At 45.6% G+C, this 18,972-nt stretch overlaps 1 protein-coding gene across 1 annotated transcript in view; it reads left to right on the top strand.

Annotated features, from left to right (window-relative positions):
* The first annotated feature begins 12,593 nt into the window (after window positions 1–12,593).
* Window positions 12,594–18,972, top strand: part of HAL (histidine ammonia-lyase) — a 32,308-nt gene continuing 25,929 nt past the window's right edge. The window contains exon 1 of the mRNA XM_072146606.1: window positions 12,594–12,717. The gene's annotated coding sequence lies outside the window, so the exon portion shown is untranslated. The remainder of the gene's footprint in view (window positions 12,718–18,972) is intronic.

The following is an 18,972-nucleotide window of genomic DNA, read 5'->3' as shown; positions in this document are numbered from 1 at the left end:
AGAAGGAGAAGGACATGGGTTGCAGGCTGTGTGAGGAGGAGGGGGACATGGGGTGCAGGCTGTGTGAGGAGGAGGGGGACATGGGGTGCAGGCTGTGTGAGAAGGAGAGGGACATGGGGTGCAGGCTGTGAGAAGGAAAGGGATGGGGTGCATGCGGTGTGATAAGGGGGAAGGGGTTGAAAACTGGAGAAAAATGGAGGCTGTGTGTGAGAGGGTGACTATTGGTTCAGGGTCTGAGAAGGAAGGAAATCATTGAGATACAGGGGGCAAGGTGGTGCATGCTGGGTGAGAACGAGGGGGACTTGCTGTACAGGCACATGCCCCCAGTACATTGGTGAGCCATGCCAGCCCATGCCCCTGGTATATAGCCTGTGCAAGCCTTTGCCCCCAGTATGAAGGTAGTCCACCCCCAGTATGTAGATAGCCCTTGGCTCCATTAGATATACAGCACAGCAAAAAAAAAAGTAATTCTCACCTTTCTGTGCTCCCTGCAGCCTTCTCCTCGCTTCCACAATCCTTTGTGACAAATGCTGGCGTCCTTTCTATGTCCCGGGCAGCGGAACCAACACATTTTTCTTGAGAGCTTGGAAGTCCCCAGGTGCTTTAGAAAGGCGGGAAGAAAAGAAGACTGATAGACATTCTGGAATTCAAGTCTTTGCAGAATGGTCAGCAGTGTCAAAGGCAGAGGACTGATCAAGAAGGAGAAGAGCAATTTATACCTGTTTTACCTTGGCAGAGAGTAGATCTTTGGAGACCTTGGTTAAGGCAGTCTTTGTGGAGCGGTTGGATTGGAAGCCAAGTTGTAATAGAAAGGTTGAAGGATTATTCAAGATATATGTTGTCCCAGGAGTTTTGAAGAAAATGGAAAAAATTAGATTGGGCTACAGTTCAAAAGAGAATATTGGTCCAAAGATTACATCTTTAGGATGGGTCTGACAGTTGCAAGGGATTGTCCGAGTTTAGACAAAAATCTTGTGGTGGCTGAGGGGCTGGACAAAAAAAAAACCTTTACTTACCTCCTCCATCCACCTGGCTTGCCTACCTATCCCTTGTGCTGGTATATAGGTACAGGTGGGAAGGCATCTGGAAGCTTTCAACACCGAGGTGCCGTGCCCCAGTAAACAAACAGGTGCATGTCACTGAGGGACTTTGGCAGGATACCAGGGCGGCCGGAGGAGGCTAGTAAAGGTTTATTTTTTTTTGTCCAGCAACCCAACTCCCCACCCACATGCCAACTGACGAATTTTGTCTAATCTCTGACAACTGATAGAACATTACCAGTGGATATCGAAAGTTTAAAGAGATTAGATAGCGATTTGATGAGCACAGTGGTGAGGTTGGAGATAAGGTATAATGGAATAATAATCTTTATTTACATAGTGCCAACAAATTCCGTAGCGCTATACAAATCATATGGGACATATACAAGTGTAATAATATATTACAGAGTACAAACAGTCGTATGGAACACTAGGAGTGAGGGTCCTGCTCACAAGAGCTGGAATTGGGTCAAGTGCACAATTATTTCGGTGTGAGCTGGACAGCATGGAGGAAACTTTCTCAACAGTGAAGTTAGTTAAGCAGAGGCATTGGTTATCTTGGGTAGGAAGCAAGGTTTGAAGGTTAAAACTTTCCCTGATGCTGTCTATTTTATTTTTTATGTGTAAAATAAGTCCTCACCAGTCTGGGGTTGTGAGATACGGAATATAGAAAATTTATGAATTAATCCTCTTTTGCAGATGTGAGTGCAGATTTCTATGACCGGACATATTCCTCTAAGGGTGATTTCTTTCAACGCCATTCTGCAATCTTTGCACTTTGCTTTAGATGTTTTGTAAGGTTGCTGTGCCAAGACTGCCTGGTTGTACAAAGAACAATCGACCCACTGTGCTATCCAACCAGTTTGACTTTTGGCTACACACTAATGTAGTTGTCCCTGGACCTTTCCACTATTCACCCTTTCACCCTTCACGGATTTGTACTTCACTGCAGAGAGATTGAAAGGCTGCTTCCTCTGGTGGTGTGTTACTGGTCTGGATAGCAGCTGGCCCAGTGCAAAGCAACAGGGGACAGGTTAGGCGTAGTCACAGACGGTAGAGATTTAAGGGCAGACAGCAATTCATCTGAATCCAAATGACAAGCCGAAGGTCAAGGCAGGCAGATACGGATCAGAGACAGGTAAAGCCAGGGCCTGCAATGGAGCAGAATACAGACACACACGGAGCAAACAGAGGGAATCCAATACATCGCAAAGCAGCACACCTTTGCTAGGGTAAACAAAAAAAAAATAAAATTGCTTAGGAACCTTCCATGCGGAGGTGGGTTGTGATGGTTGGTGTTGGACATGTTAATTGTCTGCGCACAGGCCTTTTAAATATCAGGAACTGATGTGAGAGGAGAAACAGAGAGAGAGTTTGTGGATGTCTTCATGCTTAAGATTCCTATGTGGGTGTATTAGTTTGTGGATTGTGAAGCAGAGGTGAGAGTAGAGTCGACAGGTATTGGGGCAAACTGATAGATTCACTGGTACGCCGGTGATCAAGTCTGACCTTGCTGAATCATCCGCACTATTGAAGCGGGCAAAAATTCTATATATATTTAATATATATCTATAATTATATATTTTATATATTAAATATATATTTAAATTTAATATATATTCTATATACCATAATTTCATCACTGTTGATAAGTGTCACAGCTTATCTCCTCCCACTCTCTGCTCAATGACCTCTATATATACACCACTGACTGATCATTAAAGGAAATCAACCGCTCCAAAACGCACAAAAAGAAACATGCTGGGAGCATAGGAGAGCGAGGTGACAAGGGTGTCCATTATTAGCAGCCCGGAGCACTGGATATCTTGTCCCCTCGCCCCAGGCTGCTAATTGCAAGTTTCTTTTCTAGGTGATCCCAGCTTGTCAAGACTATGGGAGGACAGTGTCTGGATCAAGATGAAGAGGAGCGGAGGTGAGTATTTCAAGGTTTTTTTGTTTGATTTCCAAAACAAATCAGTATATATGATATCACACACCATGCACAATGACCCCTGTATACAGTAGGTAACACCACAGAAAAATCGTTACATCACTGCTGACAGTTTAGGTGACAGCCAGGAGCGTGTAGTGAAATCATAGCGTCCCATTGTAAAATTCAGGCCCCGCTCCCTGGCAAAATATGCATGTATAACTCATTATGTTTGTTAGATGAGATCTCCCAGGAGATATAGAAAAAAAGGCTACATTTTGTAAAAAAAAAACAAATAAAAGCATAAAAAAAGAGATGAAATGTAGCTAAGGAAACTAAAAATAATCCCAAATTATTTTCAAATATACACTGCTCAAAAAATAAAGAGAACACTCAAAAAACACATCCTAGATCTGAATGAATGAAATATTCTTTCATTGGAATGGAAGTCAAATTTATTAACCAATGGAGGCCTGAATTTGGAGTGAACCTCAAAATTAAAGTGGAAAAACACAGGCTCATTCAACTTTTATATAATGTCCTTAAAACAAATCAATATGAGGTTCAGTATTGTGTGGGGCCTCTACGTTCCTGTATGACCTCTGTACAATGCCTTGGTATGCTGAAGAAGTTGTGGATGGTCTCCTGAAAGATCTCCCAGACCTGAACTAAAGGATTTGCCAACTCCTAGACAGTCTGTGGTGCAACATGATGTTAGTGGATGGAGCAAGGCATGATATCCCAAATATGCTCAATCGGATTCAGGTGAGAAAAACGAGTGGGACAGTCCATAGTTTCAATGCCTTCATCTTGCAGGAACTGTTGACACCCTCCAGCCACATAAGGTCTAACATTTGTATCACAGTATATAAGGCTGGAAAGAGATGCTAGTCCATCAAGTCTAACCTTTAAGTATAAAGTGTCCCCCCCCCCCTCCCCCCATAACCCGTGATATTTTTTCTCTCCAGAAAGTCATCCAAGCCTATCTTGAACATTAATACATTGTCCTGCATAAGGAGGACCCAGGGCCAATCGCACCAGCATATGGTCTCACAAGGGCTCTGAGGACCTGTATATAATGGCAGTCAGGCTACCTCTGCAAGCACATGGAGGGCTGTGCAGCCCTCCAAAGAAATGCCACCCCACACCATTACTGACCCACTGCCAAACCGGTCATGCTGAAGGATGTTGCAGGTAGCAGATCGCTCTTCACAGGGTCTCCAGACTCTGTCACATGTGCTCAGTGTGAACCTGCTTTCACCTGTGAAGACCACAGAGCGCCAGTGGTGAATTTGCCAATCCTGGTGTTCTCTGGCAAATGCCAAGCGTCTTGCACAGTGTTGGTCTGTGAGCACAACCCCATCTGTGGATGTTGGGCTCTCATATCCTCATGGAGTCAGCTTCTAACTGTGCGGACACATGCACATTTTTGGCCTGCTAGAGGTCCTTTTGCAGGGCTCTGGCAGTTCTGCCTCTGTGCCTGTGAAATTGAATGTCAATCAGTGTTGCTTCCTAAGTGGACAGTTTGATTTCACAGAAGTTTGATATACTTGAAGTTATTGGGGGACATTTACTATGGTGTTTCCGCCAGTTTTGTGGCGCTTTCACCACATCTTCTGCTCTCAGACCTATTTATTAGCTGTCGGGGACAGAAAAAATGACTTTTTCCGTCTGCTCCGACTCTTCTCCGAAAAGGGGCGTGGCTTTGGCGGAGTGGAAACTCAGACAGAATTAATATGTGTCACAGCCATTTTTGGGTGCTGAAAACTGGCGGAAAGTAGACCAAAAGAAAACTGGTCTAGCAGGGACTGTTGGACATATTTCTGGTGCTCGGGACAGATTTTGGTCCCAGGGACAGAAAATGGTCTCGGGGACAGAAATGTCTCTGCACAGCTCTACAATATTAAATGTGTATCTTCTTTCCGAGAGCAGGTCGGTAACAAAGCCAATGCAGACACCGACACTTTAAGTAAATGTCCCCCATTGTGTGTTGTTTAAGGGTTCCCTATATTTTTAGAGCCGAAACTAAAAATTATGAATAATGTAATTGCTCTGCTAAATGTCAACTGCTCAACCCAGGAAGAAATGCAGTGCCTCCTCTAAACAACAATAGACAAAACACCGGGCCCAGAAGGCATACACCACTGGGTACTAATGGGTTATGTACGGTGATAATCAGAACTCTTTTATTTAGTTTTTTTTAAGCAATTTTATTCAATGCGATTTCCCTAGGTTTTACAAAAACATTGGCGAAAGGTGCATAAATTTGAAGTAGACATCTATGTGAGGAGTAGCCGCCAGCAACAGTCACACTGAGGGTGCTGTCACATGCTTTGATTACAAGCGCCCTGTTAACCCGATGGAGGTGTGCCTCATGCTGAACACGTTTTCAGCTAAACGCTTGTGATTGGTAAATTGCTTGCGTTTCACTGGAAACGCTAATGAGATAGGGCCGAGGCACGGCTCCCTGTGCTTGAAAACGCAGCAGCGCAGCGTTTACTGCATGCGTTTAAAAACGCATTGCTACAGCTGAAGGGATATTTCCCTAATTAAACAGCTGTTAACGCTTCCGTTTACATCGCGGTTAACGCATGCGGTTGTTAACGCATTGTTAACACATGCGTTAACATCGCGGTTAACGCATGCGTTTTGTAAACGCAAGCGTTAACAGCTGTTTAATTAGGGAAATATCCCTTCAGCTGTAGCAATGCGTTTTTAAACGCATGCAGTAAACGCGACGTGTGACAGCACCCTTAGGCCGGCACCACACGTAGCGCTTTGTCTGCGCTTGCAAACGCAGACAAAGTCGCGCCCACCGGGGCGGGCCTCGGCCCGATCGCAGGCGTTTCCATAGAAACGCCGATACGATCGGGCCGAGGCCCGCCCCGGTGGGCGCGACTTTGTTTGCGTTTGCAAGCGCAGACAAAGCGCTACGTGTGGCGCCGGCCTTAAACTGAAGAGCGGGAAAAGGGATCAAAGGTTTGAAAAGGGGAAACAATCCCTGATTATAGTAATAAAACAGGTGTAATAATAGAGTTTAGCATTCCATCATTATAGTACAGGTAATATACAGTACACAAGAGTTACATTAGATTAGAAGGAGGTGGGAAGATAGAGGCCCATAAAGTCAAATCATTTAGCCAATATATCTGTAGACCCTAGGCAGACCAGCAAAATTACATCCCCCTCAGTAAAATTGTATCAAAAATGCAGCAGATTCAGAAACTATCCCGAGGGGAAAATGAAATTATTCCCCCCAATTAAAAAATCGTATGAAATCTAAGAGGCCAATTGCTATGGGATCATCTACAATAAGGTGTGGCAGGAGTAAATATAATGCAAATAGAAAAATATGCCCCTCCAGCGAAAATGCTACAAATATTCATATATACCTGAAATGAATGTAGCGAGCACGTACATATATTCCATGCACATAGATACCAAGGACTATGTCGCAGATTTGCCAGCAATAAATAAACACACACATAAAAATATCCCGCACATATAAATATATACATAAAATGAATATAAATGTAAGCATAAATATATATCAGCGGTAAATAACCACACATAAATGTATACCAGCAATAAATGTACCGCACACCTGGACTGCATTCAGACAGGAAGAGACATCACTTACTGTTTAACCCCTACGCACACCAGTACTATTACGGGGTGTGTGGAGAGAGCTCATAGGCTCACCCGTCTGTAAGGGCGCGTTCACACGTTCCACTAGCGCCGCATTCATAACGCGACGCTATCGCACAGGGGGCGGAGTTTGGGGCGATCGCATATGCGTTTCCAGAGAAACGCATGCGATTGGGTTATTAATCGCATGCGTTTCCCGGGAAACGCATATGCGATCGTCCCGAGCCCCGCCCACTGTGCGCTAGCGTCACGTTATGAACCCGACGATAGCGGAACGTGTGAACGCGCCCTCACTGCCGAAGTCGGTGCTTGCACCAATCACGGCAATTAACCTGTTAAGTGTCGCGGTCAAACCCAACCACAGCACATAACTTACTTTCCAATTTCCGACCCCCCATGACTTCATGGGAGGGTGGAAATCGGTTGCCATGGCAGCCTACAGTCTCATAGAGACTCGTAGGCTTGCCATGTGTAATGATATCAAATAGCCTGCAGATGGCAGGCTATTAAATATCATCAAGATTGCTAAATACAGGTGGACCCTACTTAAGGACACCCAACTTACAGATAGTTACCCTCTGACCTCTGGTGAAGCTTTCTGAATGATTTACTATAGTCACAGATTGCAATAATCAGCTGTAAGGTATCTGTAGTGAAGCTTTATTGATAATCCTTGGTCCCATTACAGCAAAAAAAATGTTTAAACTCCAATTGTCACTGGGGCCAAAAAATTTTTTGTCTGGATCTACAATTATAAAATATACAGTTTCAACTTACAAACAAATTCAACATAAGAACAAACCTCCGGACCCTTGTACGTAACTCGGGGACTGCCTGTACTTCAATACAGTAGCATTACAGTATATAGTGAGAGCAATTAGACCCTGTAGGGTTAAAGTACCCTAGAGGGTCTAAAATAATAGTAAAAAAAATATTGAAAAAATCTAGAAGTTTAAATCACTCCCCTTTCCCTAGATATATAAAAGTAAACAGTAAAAATCATATATAAGGTATCATCACCTTCCAAAATGCCAGTGAACGGAAAATAGCGCCCAAATTGGCAGTTTTTAGCCATTTTTCCATCCATGAGTATTTGAATAAAAATTGATTGAACAATCCCACATCTATATAAGTTAATACACCAGCTCATACCGCAAAAAATTGCACCTTGCATAGGTCCGTACACCAAATAGTGAAAAAGTTATTGGCCTCTGAATTTCAATAAAGAGGAGGTGTAATTTGGAGCTCAGAATGAAAGCTGTAAAATCAGAACCCACAAGAAAACATCACAAATGTGGTTTTTTGACGATTTCAGGTCATCCGGAATTTTTTTTTCAGCTATCCAGTACCTTGCATGAAATATTAAATGGCACCAATAAAAAGTACAATTTGTCCCGCAGATAACAAGCCCTCATACATCTCTGTAAACATAAAAATAAAAAAGTTATCACCTCTGGAATGAGTAAAAAATAGAAACACAAAAAACGAAAATAGGCTGAATCGTGTAAGGGTTAAACTAGGTTGCCACTGTTTACTTTTGCAACACCCCTGCCAATGTGCAGGCAGAGGAGTGTTGCGAATAAGCCCCTTTTCTGTGTTTATTATTAGATTATACAGTCATATTAGAGGTAATTAGCAGTGGTAGACCCTGCCTGTACAGCAAGGGTTAACAGGGTATGTGTTTTGATTTACTATCATCCAATTGTATTCCAATCTGTAAACTGGAGTGTGATTGGAGAGTGAGTCACCACCTGACAAGGGGGGTGAAAAAACCCCTGGACAGGAAGGGGCAAAAGCTCTTAGGTTCCAGTTCCTGAGACAGAAGCACATGTCTTTAGGCCCAGCCTCTCACCACTTGAGGAGCTCCTAGACTTCAGCTCTCAATATAGAGCACAGACTGTCAGTGACCAGAGAGACATTGTGATGCACCTCTAGTGCCACACACAGAACACCCAGGACAAAGCTGCAGTTTCCATGCACAGCTACCTCCCAGCCTGCACCTACTATCAGGCTGGTGAACCCACTCATGAGAATCACTTTCCATGACCACTCCAGTAATCCGGAAATTCTCCAACAATCCGGCATCTGTAACCAGATTGTTTGGCTCATTGGCTGCAGTTGTTTGACTGTAGGACAGCCCACCGGTCCCCATACCAAGAACCGTGACCACAACGTGCCTAGGCTGCAACTGGCAGCCACTCTGGTATTCAGGGCCCCGGCTGCCTCCAGGTCCCAAGAAGAAGGCTAGGCCCAGGTGGTGGATGTTGCACTTTTATGTCTGTGTTAGCCTGGTCCATTCCAGTCCTCTTCCTGGTAGTCTCGTGATTAGTTAGTCCTGATTAGCACATGCACCCAGTATAGAGGCAGTCCCAGCACATTCCTCCTGCATACAGGTAGTCCAAGAAGAAGCCCCCTGTATATAGGTAGTCCCAGCAAATACCCCCTGAATATAGGTAGTCTCCAAATATACCTCCTGAATATAGGTAGTTCCAGCAGATAGCCCCTGAATATAGGTAGTCCCCACACTCCCCCCAATATCCCAGTATAAAGGTAGTCACCACACATGCCCCCGGTATATAGGTAGTCACCACACATGCCCCCTGTATACTGGTTGTCCCAGCATATGCAGAACAGCAACAAAAAAAAAAGAATACTCACCTTCCTGCGCTCCCTGAAGCAACCTCCTCCTCACCCCCATTTTCTCCTCTCTATGACCCAGGAACCGTCACCTAAGCAACCACTTTGTCGTGGGTGCCTTGGTCACACATAGGGCACAGGCAGTGGTAACACCACCTTCTGCATCTAGTTATCAGCACTTTGTTGCACATAGCAGTGATGGCTGAGATCAAAGGTGCGCCTTAGAAGGCAAAGGTGGCGCTCTAGGCGATCACCTACCCTTTGTGTCAGCATTACTCAATACTGTGGGGTATCTTGGTTGTGAACACTGCTCCTCGTAACACCATCAGGGAGTGATGGTCCGTCGCTATGATAGCCTTGGGTCTTTATAAGACTTGTCATTTATGAAGCTCTTTTAAAGACAGATTCAAAAGATGCATGTATAGACTGATTTCCTTTCCACAAAGTTCAACAAGCAGTAGACTAGTGATAACATGACCCAGCTTCCTAGACAGAAAGGTAGGTGTAGTTGAGTTTGGAACATAAAATTTTGCTACAGAAGTTAGAATTGTAAGCGTCCCACCCTCAAAGACTGCGTTCACACGCACTGTTTGAATTGCGTTCTAAAGCACAATTCAATGGGGGACATTTACTATGGCGTTTCCGCCAGTTTTGTGGCGCTCTCACCACATCTTCTGCTCTCAGACCTATTTATTAGCTGTCGGGGACAGAAAAAATGACTTTTTCCGTCTGCTCCGACTCTTCTCCGAAAAGGGGCGTGGCTTTGGCGGAGTGGAAACTCAGACAGAATTAATATGTGTCACAGCCATTTTTGGGCGCTGTAAACTGGCGGAAAGTAGACCAAAAGAAAACTGGTCTAGCAGGGACTGTTGGACATATTTCTGGTGCTCGGGACAGATTTTGGTCCCAGGGAAGGAAAAAGGTCTCGGGGACAGAAAATGGTCTCGGGGACAGAAATGTCTCTGCACAGCTCTACAATATTAAATTTGTGTCTTCTTTCCGAGAGCAGGTCGGTAACAAAGCCAATGCAGACACCGACACTTTAAGTAAATGTCCCCCAATGACTCAAGGGAGCAGCTTGGCCCAATTGCAGATGATCTTGAACTGAAACAACAAAACACATTGGGGGACATTTACTTAAAGTGTCGGTGTCTGCATTGGCTTTGTTACCGACCTGCTCTCGGAAAGAAGATACACATTTAATGTTGTAGAGCTGTGCAGAGACATTTCTGGCGCCGAGACCATTTTCTGTCCCTGGGACCAAAATCTGTCCCGAGCATCAGAAATATGTCCAACAGTCCCTGCTAGACCAGTTTTCTTTTGGTCTACTTTCCGCCAGTTTTCAGCGCCCAAAAAGGGCTGCGACACATATTAATTGTGTCTGAGTTTCCATTCCGCCAAAGCCACGCCCCTTTTCCGAGAAGAGTCGGAGCAGACGGAAAAAGTCATTTTTTCTGTCCCCGACAGCTAATAAATAGGTAGGAGAGCAGAAGATGTGGTGAGAGCGCCACAAAACTGGCGGAAACGCCATAGTAAATGTCCCCCATTGGGGGTCATTTATCAAACTTTTTTTTCTCTTTGTTTTGTGAAATTTAGCGTAATTGCACTAAAATTTTGCAAGGCCCACCACAAGTTTTACACTGCTGCACCGGATAAAAAAAAATACAGATTTTGAAAATTTTTGTGCAATTGCAATGAAAAATCAAATATTTTTTTTTCAGAAAAAAAAACTCTACTCCAGAGCAGACACAGGTTTTTTTTTAACACAAATTACAAAATACCAACAGACTCACATGCCTTATTTATCAACCACTCAGGGCGCGTTCACACGTTGCGTTTTGGTTGCGTTTTCATTGCGTTTGAAATGCATTACAACAGCTGATGAGAGGTAGTTTGCCGTTTACATTTGTTAACGCAATGCTAACGCATGCGTTAACAAAGTGAGTGTGTTAACACATTGTTAACACATGAGTTAACATCGCGTTTACAATGCGTTTTGTAAACGGAAATGCTAACAGTGATATAATTAGGCAAATCCCCTCTCCTCAGCTGTTTTTAGTCAGTGCTTTTTCAGATCGTAAAAAACACATGCGTTTTTATAAACGGATGCGTTTTTTCGATCTGAAAACGCACCAAAAATGGCCTAAAAACACCATGTGTGACATCACCCTAAGGGCGCGGTCAAACGGTGCGTTTTGATTGCGTTTTGAAACGCATTACAACAGCGGAGATGAGGTGATTAGCCCAATTACATTACTATTAACATTTGCAATTACAAAACGCAGTGTAAACACAATGTTAGCGAATCTGTTTACTTTGCGTTTTGTTAACGCAAATGTTAGCAGTAATGTAATTAGGCAAATCACCTCATCTCAGCTGTTGTAATGCATTTCAATTCGCAATTACAACGCAACCAAAACGCACCGTGTGACCACACGAGCAGATAAATCAAGCAAGCCCAAAGCTTAAGGGCGCTGTCCCACGTTGCGTTTGCAAACGCAGACAAAACCGCGCCCACCGGGGCGGTCCGATCGCATGGGCGTTTCTATGGAAACGCCTGCGATCGGGTACGAGCCGCCGGTGGTTTGTGTTAAATTAATGCAAAACACCGGTGGCTCGTTCCAAACGCAACGTGGGACAGCGCCCCAAAAGAAGCCCCCCCAAAACTAGACACACCTTTCCAGACTTAAGATAAATGTCCCCCATAATGATAGATCACTTACGTTTCGGTGTAAACGCATCTGCTAAGCTCCTCCCTGCAGCCTCTGAATTCAATTTCTGCATGTGAACACAGCCAAAGAAATTTTTGTTGAATTGCTTCAAACTTCAGTAAAAACATATGCAGTTTTTAACATTTCTGTGCAGTTTTGGAAATGTATCAGAATGCATTTAAGAAGGAAAGTACGGAAATGCAGAAAAAATGCATCTAAGGCCGCGGTCTCACGTACCGCTAGGCGTCCGTCTTTACGCGACGCTAGCGCACAGGGGGCGGTCCTCGGCCCGAACGCGCATGCGTTTCCAGAAAAAGGCATGCGATCGGTTTATCAATCGCATGCATTTCCCTGGATGCGTTTCCCTGGAAACGCATGTGCGTTTGGGCCGAGCACCTCCCCGTGTGCGCTAGCGTCGCGTTAAGACGGACGCCTAGCGGTTCGTGTGACCGCGGCCTAAATTTACTTACAAATCCTTCATGCATTTTAAAGAATTTTTGAAAGCTTTGGCATATGCGGACAACAAAATAATCTGTGTATCTAAAGTAAGCAGATAATCACATGTGTCACAATGAAGACTGGTTAATCTGCCTGTGGTAGGTAACACCTGCTTTGTGTTCACTGTTGAAGTTGCAAAGCCATGTCAGAGCACCGCTATCAGAACACATGCTTCTTCTCAGGAGGTCTCCTACTGCTTCTCAATGGAGAAAGAACTGTTACAGTACTCAATTGTGAGCAAGTAAATTGCCCTGTAAGTCCTGTCCTTAAAATGTGCAGTTTTTACAAATTTAAAGCAAAGAAATTTTTGTTATGTTAAGGTACAGCTTCTGTGCACAGTAGTGCAGGCTCTGTCTGACATATGTACACAATATTATCCCTAACAAGCAATCCTTGTGATGTAGAAAGCTGCCATAAGCATGAAGCTATTTCCCTCCAGAAATGCTGCTTAGGCTGCATTCACATGCAACATATGAATTGCGTTTTGAATTATACAGTTTGATTATGTCTCTACTTAGAACACCACATCATATGCTTTTAAAAGGAGCCAGTTTTGCAATTACTTTAAATGGGACCCACGGTGTCAGGTTTATTAAGGCCCCTTCCACACTAGCGAGTGTGATGCGATGAACTCGCATCACACTCGCAACGCAAGCTGCCGGGAACGCACGGCCCGAACGCTGCACCGCGGGAGTGAACTGACATGCTGAGTTCACTCCCGCGGTGCAGCGTTCGGGCCGTGCGTTCCCGGCAGCTTGCGTTGCGAGTGTGATGCGAGTTCATCGCATCACACTCGCTAGTGTGGAAGGGGCCTTAGGGTGAAGACACACAGGGCGCTTTGTCTGCGCTTGCAAACGCAAACGCAGACAAAGTCGCGCCCACCGGGGCGGGCCTCGGCCCGATCGCATCGGCGTTTCTATGGAAACGCCTGCGATCAGGAACGAGCCGCCGGTGTTTTGCGTTAATTTAACGCGAAACACCGGCGGCTCGTTCCCGATCGCAGGCGTTTCCATAGAAACGCCGATGCGATCGGGCCGAGGCCCGCCCCGGTGGGCGCGACTTTGTCTGCGTTTGCGTTTGCAAGCGCAGACAAAGCGCCCTGTGTGTCTTCACCCTTAGGGTGCAGTCACACGTACCGCTTTCACTCTCTTTAGAAACGGGGCATACCATGGCCCAATCGCATATGCGTTTCTATGGAGACTCCTGCTGCGATCACCTATTGAACTAAGACTGTGGTCACACATTCCGCTACCGCTGTCTTCATAACGCAACACTAGCGCACAGGGGGCGGACCAACGGTGTCTTGCATTGTTCAAAAATGTATGGCAACAGCTGAAGAGAGATTTGCCTAGATAAACATCTGTTAATACTTGCATTTACAAAATGCAAGTAAACACATAGGTTAACACATTTTTTGGATTCTGACTTGGCTTTATATGGTTATAACTTTTAAACACTGTTACTTATCAAAGCGATTCTGAGATTGTTTGTTTTTTCCTCACATGTACTTCATTTTAGTGGTAAATATTAGCTGATAAGTTTTGCGTTTATTTCCAAAAAAAATTTCCCATATGTCTACTTTACATTTTTATCATTTCTGAAATGTCTGGATAATTTATTTTGATGTCACACAGCTTACAAATTGAATAGCGATTTTAGGTTTTTTTTTTCCATATTTTCAAAAATCTGTTTGGGGATAAATACTGTTTTGAATAAAATTTTACAAATTTAGCATTTAAGCTCCCCTATATAACCAACCCATTTTCAAATCTGCACCCCTCAAACTATCAGAAACAGCTTTTAAGAAATCGTTAACCCCTTGAGATCTTCATAGTAATTGAATCAAAATGGAGGTGAAATTTAGTACAGTTAGGCCCCTTCCATACTAGCGTTTTTCATGCACGTGTTCCGCATTTTTTTTTGCAGGATGAAATGCTTTTTTCCAGTGTTACCATTTTGGGGTTGGTATTCCCTATTGTTTAAAATTTATGACCTTTTTTTGAGGTCAGGAGTTGAATAGCATCAATTCTGTACTGGATTTTTTACTTTACTTTTTACTTTTTTTTTTTTGGTGTTCACATATAGCCTAATAATCATGTTATCTTTATTTTATGGGTCGAAACAATTACCAGACATGAATATTTTTTTTCTTATGTTTTACTAAATTTGCCAAATAAAACCCTAATGTGGGGAAAAAAAAATCTATCATTTTTGCATCGCCATTAGAGATGAGCGAGCACTAAAATGCTCGGGTGCTCGTTATTCGAGACAAACTTTTCCCGATGCCTGAGTGCTCATCTCGAATAACGAGCCCCATTGAAGTCAATGGGAGACTCGAGCATTTTTCAAGGGGACCAAGGCTCTGCACAGGGAAGCTTGGCCAAACACCTGGAAACCTCAGAAAATGATGGAAACACCACGGAAATGGACAGGAAACAGCAGGGGCAGCATGCATGGATGCCTCTGAGGCTGCTTAATCGCACCATTATGCCAAAATTATGGGCAACAGCATGGCCATGACAGAGTGACCGAATGAGGCTAGATAGCATCTAAAACATGCAATAATTGACCCTGACACTATAGGGGACGGAATGCAGAGGCAGCGGCAGGCTAGAGAGTGTCATGGCGACATATCCTAAATGGACTCAGGCTTCAAACCAATGGGTGGCAGAGAGGAACCAAAGGAGGTGAGCAAGAAGAACTGGAATGATTTCCTATGTCAACAAAAGGTTGACGGTATATTTAGTCGATAACACAGCATGGTGGCGACATAGTGACCAAGTTCCATAACGTATCTGGTGAAACACCCGAAAAATTATCCTGACACAGCTCGTTTGATAAGGGGACGACATGTGGAGGCAGCCATGGAGACGACTTCCATGATTAAGAGTGACAGTATGGGGCATCCATATTGCTTCTATGATTGAAACTTCAGGTCTCCAGCATGGTGGCGACAGATGGGCCGAGTTCCATTATGTATCTGGTGAAACACCTGAAAATTCTGCCTGACACAGCTCGTTTGATAAGGGGATGATGTGCTGTATATCCTCTCGTGCTCCAGCGTCTGGGGTATAGAGAGTTGAAAGTTGCGCATGGAGACATTGGTGAACGCTGTGGAGGATCGTGGAGGCAAAATGGACAGGAAACAGCAGGGGCAGTATGCATGGATGCCTCTGAGGCTGCCTAATCTTGGGATGGAGCTGGCGGTCCGCTGCCAGGCGAGCTTTCGTCTGTCCAAGCCCCTGTCTCTCGGCTCCTCCCCACCCAAAATGGGCCTGGGGGCCAGAAGCGTTTACGTTTGAATATTTCACCTAGGAATAATGGAATAGCATAGCGGTTGTATTTTTAATAGTTTTTTCGTAAATGTTTCCATGATTAAGAGCGACAGTATGGGGCATCCATATTGCGCTGCTATGATTGCAACTTCAGGTCTCTAGCATGGCGGCGACAGATGGGCCGAGTTCCATTATGTATCTGGTGAAACACCCGAAAATTCTTCCTGACACAGCTCGCTTGATAAGGGGACGATGTATGGAGGCAGTAAGGTAGTAGTAGTAGTAGTAGTAGATTAAAGGTGCTGCAGTTAAAACTATGTTAGTTGGATCTTGGGATGGAGCTGGCGGTCCGCTGCCAGGCGAGCTTTCGCCTGTCCAAGCCCCTGTCTCTCGGCTCCTCCCCAAACAGCACTTCTAAGAACCTTTTGTATAAGATCAAGTGTAGTAGAGTTCTTATAAGTTTGGGTTATGTCAGGTGAGGGGAATGTAAACAGATGCGCAAGAAGCGCTGAAATAATATCGGTAAATGATAAACGTTTGCCAGCATATTTTGTGGATAACACAACAGGGTGGCGACAAAGTTAACAAGTTTGATGTGAAAGCCATGAAAACAACCCAAAATTCTGCTTGACACAGCACGTTTGATAAGGGGACGATGTATGGAGGCAGCTATGGAGATGACGTGTGGAGGTAGCAATGGAGACAACATGTGGAGGCAGCTAAAAAGACGACGTGTGGAGGCTGCTATGGAGACAATTTAATTTGGATAGTGCCTGTATGTGGCAGTCCAAAAAAGTTTTCAAACCAGAGGAGCAGGTAGGTGGTCCTCCAGAAAAAATTAAATAGATTGAGTGCCTGTATGTGGCACTCCCAAAAATTGTTTAAAACAGAGGACCGGGTAGGTGGCCCTCCAGAAAAATTAAATACATAGAGTACTATAGCTAGAGCCAGTTGGCCCTGGCAAAAAATAGCCAGTTTCCTCTGCATTGGTGTACAAAGTGGAGGAGAAGGAGGAAAATGAGGAGGAGGAGTGCATAAATTATTCAGGTTGAGCTTCCTTCACCTGGTGGAGAATGGAAATCCTGAGAAATCCAGGCTTTATTCATCTTGATAAGCGGCAGCCTGTCAGCGCTGTCAGTCGACAGGCGTGTACGCTTATCGGTGATGATGTCACCAGCTGCACTAAAAACCCGCTCGGACAACACGCTAGCGGAGGGCAGGCAAGAACTTCCAAGGCGTACAGTGCCAGTTTGTGCCACATGTCCAGCTTAGAAACCCAGTAGTTGTAGAGAGCTGTGTGATCTTTTAGGACGATGGTATGGTCAGCTACGTACTCCCTCACCATCTTTCTGTAAAGATCAGCCCTACTCTGCCGAGACTGGGGACAGGTGACAGTGTCTTGCTGGGGTGACATAAAACTGGCAAAGGCCTTGTAAAGCGTACCCCTGCCAGTGCTGGACAAGCTGCCTGCTCGCCTACTCTCCCTTGCTACTTGTCCCGCAGAAGTACGCCCTCTGCCACTAGCGCTGTCAGAAGGGAAATACTGTTTCAGCTTGTGCACCAGGGCCTGCTGGTATTCATGCATTCTCACACTCCTTTCCTCTCCAGGGATGAGAGTGGAAAGATTTTGCTTGTACCTTCGGTCCATGAGAGTGAATACCCAGTAATCGGTGCTGGAATAAATTCTTTGAACGCGAGGGTCACGGGATAGGCAGCCTAGCATGAAATCTGCCATATGCCCCAGAGTACCAACGCGCAAGAATTCACTCCCCTCACTGGCCTGACTCTCCATTTCCTCCTCCAACTCCTCTTCTTCTGCGCATACACGCTGAACAGTGAAGGACTGAACAATGCTCCCCTCTTCTGTCTCGCCAACATTCTCCTCCTCTTCCTCCTCTTCTTCCTCCACCTCCTCCGATATGCGCTGAGAAACAGACCTGAGGGTGCTTTGGCTATCAACAAGGGAATCTTCTTCCCCCGTCTCTTGTGACGAGCGCAAAGCTTCCGACTTCATGCTGATCAGAGAGTTTTTCAACAGGCCAAGCAGCGGGATGGTGAGGCTGTTGATGGCGGCATCGCCACTGACCATCTGTGTTGACTCCTCAAAGTTACTCAGCACCTGACAGATATCAGACATCCACGTCCACTCCTCATTGTAGACTTGAGGAAGCTGACTGACCTGACTACCAGTTCTGGTGGAAGTTGACATCTGGCAGTCTACAATCGCTCTGGATAACATGGTTAATGTTGAATTCCACCTCGTGGGCACGTCGCACAACAGTCGCTGAGCGGGCAGTTGGAGGCGGCGCTGCGCTGCCCCGAGAGTGGCAGCATCTGTGCTGGACTTCCTGAAATGCGCACAGATGCGGCGCACCTTCGCGAGCAAATCAGACAGTTTGGGGTATGTCTTGAGGAACCGCTGAACTATGAGATTTAACACATGGCTTCATGTTGAGCGGTGCCAGCCACAGATCAGTCTGCGCCGTGATGCCCTGTAATAGCTCTTGGGCGGTATGCCTTTTATTGCCTAGGCTCAGAAGTTTGAGCACCACCTGCTGTCGCTTAGCGACGGCACTGCTGCTGTGCCTAGAGCTACCGACTGATGGCGTCATGCCCACGGATGGTAATTCGGAGGAGGAGGAGGAGGTGGAGGAGGGGTGGGAGGAGTCGGAGGCATAGTAGGCCTGAGAGACCTGGACCGAGGTAGGCCCCGCAATCCTCGGCGTCGGCAGTATATGACCAGCCGCAGGGTCAGACTCTGTCCCAGCCTCCACCAAGTTAACCCAATGTGCCGTCAGCGATATATAGTGGCCCTGCCCAGCAGCACTCGTCCACGTGTCGTGGACAGGTGGACCTTGTCAGAAACGATGATGTTGTCTGACACGTGCTGGTGCAGGGCTGGGACGGCACATCGGGAAAAGTAGTGGCGGCTGGGGACCGAATACCGAGGGGCGGCCGCCGCCATGAGGTTGCGAAAGGCCTCGGTCTCTACCAGCCTATAGGGCAGCATCTCCAGGCTAAGTAGTTTGGAGATGTGGTTTGGAGTTTGGAGAGGGCTTGGGCGTGTGGGTGGGTGGGTTGCACTGTACTTCCTCTTGCGCTCCAGCGTCTGGGGTATGGAGAGCTGAACGCTGTGCATGGAGACATTGGTGGATGCTGTGGAGGATCGTGGAGGCGAAGGTGTGGTTTTCGCACGGGAGGTGTTTGGGCCGGGGTCCTGGGCAGGGGGCTGA

Source organism: Engystomops pustulosus, chromosome 4 (genome assembly GCF_040894005.1).
Source record: "Engystomops pustulosus chromosome 4, aEngPut4.maternal, whole genome shotgun sequence".
In the NCBI taxonomy this organism is placed as follows: Eukaryota; Metazoa; Chordata; class Amphibia; order Anura; family Leptodactylidae; genus Engystomops; species Engystomops pustulosus.
This window is presented reverse-complemented; position numbering and strand designations above follow the sequence as displayed.